Source organism: Salvelinus sp. IW2-2015, linkage group LG22, assembly GCF_002910315.2.
Source record: "Salvelinus sp. IW2-2015 linkage group LG22, ASM291031v2, whole genome shotgun sequence".
Taxonomy (NCBI): Eukaryota; Metazoa; Chordata; class Actinopteri; order Salmoniformes; family Salmonidae; genus Salvelinus; species Salvelinus sp. IW2-2015.
The window spans coordinates 15623007-15634530 of NC_036862.1; the positions used below are offsets into that span (position 1 = coordinate 15623007).

At 45.6% G+C, this 11524-nt stretch overlaps 1 long non-coding RNA gene across 1 annotated transcript in view; it reads left to right on the forward strand.

Moving 5' to 3' along the window:
- The window catches only part of LOC111982512 (uncharacterized), a 172665-nt gene that overhangs the window by 65569 nt on the left and 95572 nt on the right, over window positions 1-11524 (forward strand). The window contains exon 2 of the long non-coding RNA XR_011473854.1: window positions 10935-10978. This is a non-coding gene — a long non-coding RNA (uncharacterized lncRNA). The remainder of the gene's footprint in view (window positions 1-10934; window positions 10979-11524) is intronic.

Sequence of the window (11524 nt, forward strand, 5' to 3'; positions counted from 1 at the left end):
AGATGGGGAACTGCATATTGTTTCCCAGTGAGAGTTGCTCAGTTTTCTCTGTCTGTCCCCCTGCACACCACTCATACCCACCAGGCCTTAGCACTGCCTCTGCCTGGCTGCCCTGCTTCTTTGTCAGACCCACTGGCCTTCCCCTCTTGCCGCTGCCGCTGCCCCGCACCAATTATGTTCTACTGTAAATACCACACACATACACATACACAATGCATGCACATACTGTACAACACACATGCATGCATGAAAACACATACAGTGGGGGAACAATATTTGATACACTGCCGATTTTGCAGGTTTTCCTACTTACAAAGCATGTAGAGGTCTGTAATTTTTATCATAGGTACACTTCAACAAATCCTGAAAATCACATTGTATGATTTTTAAGTAATTAATTTACATTTTATTGCATGACATAAGTATTTGTCACCTAACCAACCAGTAAGAATTCCGGCTCTGACAGACCTGTTAGTTTTTCTTTAAGAAGCCCTCCTTCTCCACTCATTACCTGTATTAACTCCACCTGTTTGAACTCGTTACCTGTATAAAAGACACCTGTCCACACACTCAATCAAACAGACTCCAACCTTCCACAATGGCCAAGAGACCAGAGAGCTGTGTAAGGACATCAGGGATAAAATTGTAGACCTGCACAAGGCTGGGATGGGCTACAGGACAATAGGCAAGCAGCTTGGTGAGAAGGCAACAACTGTTGGTGCAATTATTAGAAAATGGAAGAAGTTCAAGATGACGGTCAATCACCCTCGGTCTGGGGCTCCATGCAAGATCGCCATAAAGGCCTGATTGTTGGAGTGCGGCAGAGATGGTTGTCCTTCTGGAAGGTTCTCCAATCTCCACAGAGGAACTCTGGAGCTCTGTCAGAGTGACCATCGGGTTGTTGGTCACATCCCTGACCAAGGCCCTTCTCCCCCGATTGCTCAGTTCGGCCGGGTGGCCAGAGTCCACTGTTTTCTTGGGAACCTTCAAAGCTGCAGAAATGTTTTGGTACCCTTCCCCATATCTGTGCACTGTCAAATGTGGGACCTTTTATAAATATTGACAAGTGTGTGTCTTTCCAAATCATGTCCAATCAATTGAATTTACCACAGGTGGACTCCAATCAAGTTGTAGAAACATCTGAGGGATGATCAATAGAAACAGGATGCAGCTGCACTCAAAGTCTCATAGTAAAGGGTCTAAATACTTATGTAAATAAGGTCTAAAAACCTGTTTTTGCTTCGTCATTATGGGGTATTGTGTTTAGCTTGATGAGGATATTTTTTAATTTAATCAATTTTAGAATAAGGCTGTAAAGTAACAAAAGATGGAAAAGGATAAGGGGGTCTGAATACTTCCTGAATGCACTGTACACTTGCCAGTGGTTATATTAGTAAAAGGGAGAGAATTTTTATTTTTTATTTTACCATTATTTTACCAGGTAAGTTGACTGAGAACACGTTCTCATTTGCAGCAACGACCTGGGGAATAGTTACAGGGGAGAGGAGGGGAATGAATGAGCCAATTGTAAACTGGGGATTATTAGGTGACCATGATTGTTTGAGGGSCAGATTGGGAATTTAGCCAGGACACCGGGGTTAACACCCCTACTCTTACYATAAYTGCCATGGGATCTTTAATGACCTCAGAGAGTCAGGACACCCGTTTAACGTCCCATCCGAAAGACYGCACCCTACACAGGGCAGTGTCCCCAATCACTGCCCTGGGGCATTGGCATATTTTTTTAGACCAGAGGAAAGAGTGCCTCCTACTGGCCCTCCAACACCACTTCCAGCAGCATCTGGTCTCCCATCCAGGGACTGACCAGGACCAACCCTGCTTAGCTTCAGAAGCAAGCCAGCAGTGGTATGCCAGAATCTTTGCGCTACTGCCTAACCGTCTCCGTAAGATCAGCTCCAAACCTCGCTAGTCACTTTATACACTCTACTTTTTTATGTGTGAAGAGTGAAGACTCCAACGTAGCTCTTTCCTCGAAATCCAGTTTTCAACTCTCACTGTATTCTGCTTGGACTTGGTTTGACAGCTTCATTTGTGAAGTGGCTCAATTAAGGGGAATATTTCTCCGAAATATCTGCACAGCCAAGCTGTCTCTGTAGCACATAAAATCCTGCGCTTAAGGAAGTCATCACACATCTTTCAGAGTCTGCAAAGAGACGCCAGCTAAAAATAGCAGAACCTCAACGCTGGTTAATGCTCATCGTCGCCCCAGACAGTTGTATTTGCATATCTTTTATGTGTTATTTCCTCCTTTTTTAACAGTTTTGATTCCCCCTCTTCAGCAGAGCAAGACTGTCGTATAGGGATCCTCTGGCGGCGGGGTCGCTGTGTGTGTGTGTTGTGTGTGTGTGTGTGTGTGTTGTGTGTGTGTGGTGTGGGTGTGTGTGTGTGTGTGTGTATATGTGTGTGTATATGTGTGTGTATATGTGTGTGTATATGTGTGTGTATATGTGTGTGTGTATATGTGTGTGTATATGTGTGTGTGTATATGTGTGTGTATATGTGTGTGTTCTTTGGGGAAGGGGATGTTTTAAAAAGCAGCAATCTGAAAAGCAGCCGACAGTTGGGTAATTAAAGATTTGCGAAAGGCGAGCCTTTGTTTTTTTCCCCTTCCTCCCTCCCTGTATTTCCTTTCATCTCTCTTTTGGAAAGTGTAACGGCTCTGTCTGGGTTTATCAGAGGGATGGTACATTGAGTCCAGAGAGCTAGCCATCTGGTCCTGCCGCCACCCCTCCTCTCTCTCTCTCTGCAGCAAGTAATGTGATGGCTTCTCAACTGTCCCCAACACCAACTCCCTCTCATGGCTCAGTGTCAAGAAAAACTGAAGATCAGCTAGCAACACAGCTAGTTTTAGTCTGGCTGATTAACGGCACTTTTAGAGTCTGTCCAACTGCCTCACATGGACAATAGCCATCCACTTGGACAATGTTTTCATCAGTGTTTTTCAGACTTGCAAGGGTATCATATAATACTTCAAATTTAAATATTTTAAATTAGGTTAGTCTGACACATGAAGATTACTCAAGTAAAGAGAAACAGCGAATGACTAGGCTTGGGTTGGCATTGTTATGTATGGTCGTACTGTACATTGTTATGGTTTATGAAAGTATGCTGCTTTATGGATGAATGTGTTGTGAGAATGAGTGGCACATGTCAACGCTGCAGTCAGCCTCCTATGGAACCACTTTGCCAGGAAAGAGCCTCCTCCGACGCTACCGGCTACGGAGAAGACAACAACGGCCGATAGAGACCATTCAAAGCTTGTTGGCTAGTCTGAGGGATTTGGCTAGCTCTTGTAACTATGGGACACTTCAGGATGAGATCATCAGGGATCAGCTGATAGAGGGGACGTTATGTGAAAAGACAAGGGAGAAACCGCTTTTGGAATCGGATAATTTACAACTTGATGGAGCTATTAAAATAGCACTCCAGGTTGAAGCGGCTTTGGAATGCTCTACTATGCTAACAGACAGTTCTGCAGCATACATTCAGGCCCCCAGCCATTCTCACACAGCAGCTTTAGCCCGAGCAGGCGCACTACAGCGATCACAAGCTGCGCACGCCCTCCCACGTCGATAGCTGCATGGACACAGACAAACAAACAGAAGTAGCTGTGGCAACTGTGGTGCTAGCTCTCACAATTCAAGGGCTTCAAACTGCCCAGCCCATGGGAAAATATGCAAGAACTGTTCAAAATACAATCACTTTGCAAAAGTGTGTCGTTCTGCCCCAGCTACTAGCTCCACTCAGAACAGGCCCTTATATTCGTCTCACTCTCAACATGAACACACTGAAATTCGAACCGTCTCCACCAACCATGTGTCATTCAAGACATGCACTGTGCAGCTGGGCAAGGTGGGTTTGCCTTTGCTACTGGATACTGGCGCTGCGATGTTGTTCCTCAACCTTGCCACTTACTACACGTTTTTCGGTCTCCTACCACTCCAACAGCCCTCCACTGCCCTGTGTGGGTGATGTAGATCCAAGATAGACATTGCAGGCACCCTCCAGGTCCCAGTGCACTACGGCGCCAAGCAGCTGCCTTCGAAGCGGGGTGCCAACCTCCTGGGCCTCGACCTCATCACAGGCTTGGGGTTCACACTGAGAGATGACAGTGGGTCAGCTATCCACCAAGTTACCGGCACATGGCAACATAACTGGCCAGCTCTGTTTGATGGACTGGGRTGCCTCACAGCTTTTACTCACAGGCCCCTAGTGAACCTGGACGTGACCCCAGTCTTGCAGCCCCTGCGGCGCATTCCCTTTGCAATGCGTGATGATGTCACAAAAGATCTACAGTCACAGTTGGAGGCAGGCGTCATTGAGCCAGTCAACACTGCCCCCTGAATTTCAAACTTGGTCATTGCAACCAAAAAGTCTGGTGGAATCCTGACCTGTGTGGATCTCTGTGCTGTGAACAAGGCTGTTGTCCCGAATAAGTACCCCTTGCCTACAGCTGAGGAACTGACCGCACAATTTCATGGCTCCAGGGTCTTTACAAAGCTCGACCTGCGTCAGGGTTATCTTCAGGTGCCTCTCCACKCAGCCAGCAGAGATCTCACGGCCTTTGTTACACATGGTGTTGTGTTCAGATACACACACATTCCTTTTGGACTTAGCTCCGCCCCCAGCTGCTTCCAGAAGGTAATGAGCACCATCCTCGCTGGAATACCCGAGGTGACAGTCTATCTGGACAACATCATGGTCCACAGCCCTGACCTCCACATCTATGACCATCGACTCCACAGAGTATCCAGTGCTCTAAGGAACAACCTGACCCCGAAGGGTGGAAAGTGCACCTTTGCAGCTCCAGCCGTCAAATTTGTAGGGTTCCGCCTATCGTCCAAAGGCATTGCTCCACTCATGTCGAACATTTAAACCATCCACCGCATCCTGGAACCGACCTCAGCCTCTCAGGTGGCCTCATTCTTGGGCATGACAGCCTACTACCTCCGGTTTCTGCACCACTACTCTGAGACCACAGTGCCCCTGCGCCAGCTCCTCAAGAAGGACGAGCCATGGGCCTGGACAGACGCGGTCCGCTCACTGAAGAGCCAGCTGACCACAGCCCCAGTCTTGGCTCACTTTGACCCTGTCTGCCCCACCATTGTCACCTGTGACGCCTCAGCTGAAACACTAGGAGCTGTCCTCTCACAGCTGCAGAATGGCATTGAGAGGCCCATCGCCTTCGCTTCAAGGGCCCTGATCCCCACTGAACAATGGTACTCTGTGGGCGAACGAGAAGCACTGGCCTGTGTCTGGGCGTGTGAAAGGTGGCACCTTTACCTATACGGCCGGCTGTTCGCCCTCCGAACCGACCACCAGTCCCTCACAATGCTACTGTCAGCATTAGGAACTGGCCACAAGCCAATTCGGCTGCACAGATGGGCCGACCGCCTCAGACAGTATGACTATCAGCTGAAGTTCACTCCGGGGAGGGATAACATAATGGCAGACCTCCTCTCACTCTCCTTTGACGCTCCTACTCTGACCGTCTTGCCAGACGACTATGAAACAGAGCTCGTACAAAGGCTCTACGCTCCCTTTCAGTCAGCCGTCTCACTGGAGGAGCTGAAGCAAGCATCGGAACAGGATCCCACACTGTCTACCCTGCGCACCTACATACGCACTGAATGGCCAGCACGTGTAACGGAAGAGCTGGCGCCTTTCGCCAGGGTGAATCACAAACTTACTTGCTGGGAAGAAGACTGTGTCTCTCGAGGGTTTTGCACTGTGGTCCTGAGTGGCCTGTGTGGATGTGTTCTATCCATGACGCACGAAGCTCACTTGGGCATAGTGAAGGTCAAGCAGCAATGACCTTATGTGGTGGCCAGACATCGACCACGACATTGAAGCCCGTCCCGCCCCTGGGATCACATCAAGCTGGACATCTGTGGCGAGATCCATGGGCGCGCAGTCCCTCACCATCAGAGCTTCCTGGTGGTGGCGTATGACCTCCACTCTAAGTGACCAGAAGTGTTTCCTGTCGGAACTGTCACAGCACAGGCCATCGTGGACATCCTTGACAGCCTGTTCACGAGGTGGGGCCTACCACTCATCTTCACCACGGACAATGGGCCCCAGCTAACCTCTGTCGAGTTCTCCTCCTATCTCAGCAACAAGGGAATCAAAAACATCCATGAGGCCTACTACAACCTGTTGGAACGCTGAAGAACGGCATCAGAGGTCCAGGGGTGCACGTTCCAAACTGCCTTGAACCAAATGCTAATGCACTACAGAGCAAGCAAACACACAAAAACACAGGTCTCCCCGGCATCTCTCATGCTAGGCTGAGATGGAACTGCCACTGGACAGACTCAGAGAGTAGCACCCAAGAAAAGCAGGCACACAGGGTGAAAAAGACAGACAGGGTCCAAGCCCGACGGCATCAGCAGTGCAACAAAATGGCCTCATTCTGGACGCCACCTGATGGACATTCTCCACTGCTACCACCCGAGCCCCAGCCTCTGTGGGCTCTCCAAGGGCCAGAGCCTCAAGCGGTGGCGGCTGAAGAACGGCGTATGCGGGCACGAACTCGCCATGATCATCTGGGGAGCTACTTAACCTCTCATTCTAAGGCTCCGCTAGGTGTCTTAGTCAACCTCCAGGTTAATGGAATGAACTGGCTAGTTCGGGCTAGTTGTTACAGGTATCACTCTAGGTTCTTGCCCTATGGACATTTTTATATATGGTACAGTACCAGTTCCTGGTTTTGGAAGGGGGGAAAATGTAATGTATGGTACGATGTGCTGTACGTTGTACTGTACATTGTTATGGTTTACGACAGTGTGCTGCTTTACGGATGAATGGGTTGTGAGAATGAGTGGCACATCTCATTAAACGAGAAAGTGTGAAAAGAAACAATGTGAAACCGTGCAGATGTGCGTTCTTCTGCAGCTAAGCRAGATATAACAGACATGTTTATCATAGAAACATAATACCATGTATTACAGCTGTATATTTATTGTACAGCCAACAGCAGTTAAGATGTCTGTCGATGTTAAACATCGCTGCACGCAAACACTACAGTATGTCAGCGCTGAAGGATTTTGCCATTACAGGCCTTCTCGSTAGACATATCTTTAGTGCTTATTTCAAATGAAGTTGTCACAGTTTAGTTGATCATAATCAGATATTTTAAACACTTTAATAATGTACCGCTTTACTCATCTCATATGTATATACTGTATTCTATTCTACTGTATTTAGTCAATGCCACTCCGACATTGCTCGTCTTAATATTTATATATTTKTTTTACTTTTAGATTRGTGTATTGTTGTGAATTGTTAGATATTTCTGCACTGTTGGAGCTAGGAACACAAGCATTTTGCTACACCCGCAATAACATCTGCTAAATATGTGTATGTGACCAATACACTTGATTTGATTTGATTTGAGGTCATAGCAGATGTTACTCAGTATCTGTGACAAGTATTGAATTATATCCACTAAAATGTTCAGGATTTAAAAAAGTAATATCCAAATAAAGAAGAAATTGAGTTATTGAAGTGCTTGCTCTTGCCTTCTCTAGCTGACTTGAAACTTCAAAAAAAGACTTGAAACTCCCCAAAACCTAAAGGAACAAACATTTCTCCAGTACCACTGCTCCCCTTGGTTAATCTCTTGCACAAATAAATCTTCCATTAATATGTAACTCCTCTGAAAACCTTCTAAATGTGATTAAATTCAGATTATGGAAACATTATGTAAACTCACTGACTAAGCACTGCTATTTTCTGAGATTCAMAAACTGGCCATTTTCATGATTGTTATTATTAGTGGGCTCTAGCTGTCCTTGAGGATTTGTGTCATTTGGCCAAAAAGATGGAGACTGCGCATCACAATGCCAGCTTTTACCATGTGACATTGCTGAATTGATGCAGCGTTTCTTTGTGAAGCCACATATTTTCWGTGTAAATGAATTTTCATTCCGATCGTGCTTGCACCCACTCAGCCTTGGCCATCGGGATTCAAAATGAATAACCAATTATTGCTTTGCTATCATGCTCAGTTTGACGCTGACCACTCCACATTCGGATWGAGAAGTATAACCAGTAATTAAGAGAAGCAGCAGAGCAGAAAGTATTTGTCTCCGTTTGGAATTTACAGTGGGTGTCTGCACTAGAGTGACAGGATTATTATGCTTAACCAAATATGTGATTTTTAGACATAAAATCCCTACCAAGAAATGTGCAACCCATTTTCCATATATTTTCATTCTTGTTGYAGTGTAGCTCCAGGGCATTGGCCRGTGCAGAGTTTTATGAGATCTGTCGGTTACTGTTTGGAATGTGCTACTGGATTCTTTTCATGGTGGTGTGTTTTGTTATTGCCCACTATGTTTTTCATTGGCCATCAAATGGTGGGCACAAAGATGCTTTGTTTCATGTGTGCTGCTGTTCCATAGTTTTCCATATCCTAGTTTTTTACATCATCATGAATTCCAACCATTTTAGCAAGTATCACTGAAAATATTGTTGGTGAGTTTATTGCAAGTGTTTATGATGCATTTAAGTGGTGTCAGAATCATTTGAACGACCCTCCAAGTRGGAATAACGTAAACGCTCTGATTATTCACATTTTCTATGAAAGATTATAAAAGATGATGGAACACAGCTGTTTACAACATAATAATGTAGCTATGTCGCTAGTTTAACTATATTGTCAATGTTAGCKAGCTAATTTATTATTGGCAACATTAGCTTGCTCAGTTTCTGATAATACTCTAATAGCTAGCTATCTCATTAGACCGACCAAGCAATTTATGACTTCACCAACTAGAAAATAAGATTCAGAGTAACATTTGAATGCAGCGTTACATGCTAGCTTCTCTTCCCTCTTCTAAGGAACAGACTYTGACAATGACCCTGTTATACCATACCGTATCTCCGACATTGTCCATCCATAGTCAAATCTCAGTGAGTTTGTCAGGGGGGCTATTAGATGTGCATTCTCTTAGACCTGCGCAAGCAGTCTGTCCCCGCAGGCAGGGAGGTGGTGCTGAGTGGAGCTCTTTGGTCAGCCAGTAAGTCAGTCATCCAGCCAGCCAGTCAGTCAGTCAGTCAGTCAGTCAATCAGTGGAATAGTCAGTCAGTCAGTCAGTCAATCAGTGGAATAGTCAGTCAGTCAGTCAGTCATCCAACCAGACAGCCAGTCATCCAACCAGTCAGTCAGTCATCCAGCCAAGCTCCAACCAGCCAGTCAGTCAGTCAGTCAGTGGAGTAGTCGGGCGCCCAGCGAGCCAGGGCGTCAGTTGAACAGTCAGTCACTGGCACATATCCACTTGTCCCATTGCTGTCTCTCCAGGGGAAAACAGTGGCTTTTTTTGCTTTATCAGCACGGCGCTGCCTGCTGCCTTCTGCCTGGTGTAGGTATCTTAATACAAACACACAAATAAATGGACTGGATGGAAATAGCTGTCCTCTCATCTGGAGCCAAGCTGTCCCATCACGCTGATCAAGGTCATTGTCTTTAATGATACAGGGGGCTGTGATGGCCTCCTCCACTCAACTTTTGTCGGAGTCAGCAAATGTTGCTTTTAACGCTTTTCCCAAAATAGATCAAACACATTATTGGAGGTTAGAACAGGAACAATATCTTTAAGAAACACCAGTGTCATTTTGTGTCGTTTTCTCTTCAGAACTCTTTGTACATCAAGCGGTCCCTTTCTCATAAACACCACGGACCCCGCTTTCCATCTGGGTTGGGACTGAACATGTTGCTGTGTATTTCGATAGACCATGTCCTAACCTTCTCTGTGTGTCACTCCTTAGGCAGCTATATTTTAGGCGGCCATTAAAAGCCTACATTAGGTAACACTTTATTTGACCATACCTACATAAGGACATAATAACACAGCAATAAGCAGTAAATAAGAATATGCCAACAACCAAACTGCTAGGGAGCTAAGAGAGCTACCAGCCAAGGTTGGAGACAACGCTATAGATGAACACCAACAATAGTGAACAAAATCCTATACCATTCATTTGGGTCATCAGAGAGGTACCATTTACCATACCATCCATGCTGACATTTCCCTGAGGTAAAATCTTTTTCCTTGTCTACTTTGGTTCCTCTTTTGATGTCTTCCCACCATGATGTCACAGGATTATGTGTAGAACCTAGAGCCTAGCCAACCTCAGGAATATGTGTAGAACCCAGAGTTTAGCAGACCTCACAGGATTATTTGTAGAGCCCAGAGCCTAACCAACCTGGAACAGACGATGCTCTCTTGGTACTTCATGCATTGAGGATGATTTGTGGGGTTTTATTATGTGCAGAGGTCACAGGCTGAGTATGTGAAGTAGCCTACGTCAAAAGAAAGAGTCAGCGCAAGTCTGTTAAGGGAGTCTGTTAAGAGCTTTTGATTGAGATACTAGTGCTGCACAATTGACTGTCGAAGGCTCTCCTGGTGTCATGGCWTCAAGTGCATTTCAAAGACTAAGTGAGGGTTTGTCATTTCGCTGTCATTTCGGGAAAAGTCCTGAAATATCCTGTGTCGTGTGGTATTACATGGGCGAAGTGTTACTTGAATTCTTTGCTTGTSGTTTTAGATATGCTATTAATTTGCATTCATGCAAATGAGCAGTGGGAAATGTTATTCTCGATATACTGTATTCCCCTCCATTAGCCCAACGAGTCAACAACCTGCTCAGCTATACCGCCGCAGCAAGGTCACATGGTCCATCACTAARGGTATACACAGTGCTGTAGGGTCACATGGGTTGATATGATGATATGGTACTGTACATTATTTCCTGGAATTTTTCGTGTTTTTACATTTTTATTTTTCCCATATGCTTTGGCCAATATACTATAGAGACAATGTTCTATTTAATTCTGTACTTTGGCCTGTTTCATCTGATCTGACCAGACCTTTGTTGCCATTTGCAGATGCTGTACTCTCTAGAGTAAGAGGCTGTGGAGTGAGGAGAGACTGAGAGATAGGAGTGGAGGCAGGTCAGTGCATGTTCTCTCTAATCCCACTGTTTGAATGCCCTTTGAGAGGATGTCATCATTTTGTTCCAGTATATGATAATATGGCTAGGATCATGATATCCAGGCCTACTCTGAAACGCTCTGTGACTTTGTTTTCCCTACTTTGATTCATACTCWGTAATATTCTGCCTTATGCGCTTTCCGACTGTACATACAATATATTGTAAAGTTATGTGAGGTTTTCTCAGAAATACTATATGTCAGCAATTGAAATGACTAGGTGAAGGGAATTACTGTATTCCAATCAGATGTGGGTCACCTGTTTACCATGACCAAACATTACAGAAGAGCTGAAAGTCATTCATCCCTCTGTTCAGTTCCAATGAAACACAAAACCTAAGTTTCCAGTCCAAAACCCTTCCAAATCCTTGTCCACAAGGAGGTCTCTAGTCCTGTTGTATGTGGATTGAGGACACAACCCTCTCTCCCTCTCTCTCTCTCTCTCTCTCTCTCTCTCTCTCTCTCTCTCTCTCTCTCTCTCTCTCTCTCTCTCTCTCTCTCTCTCTC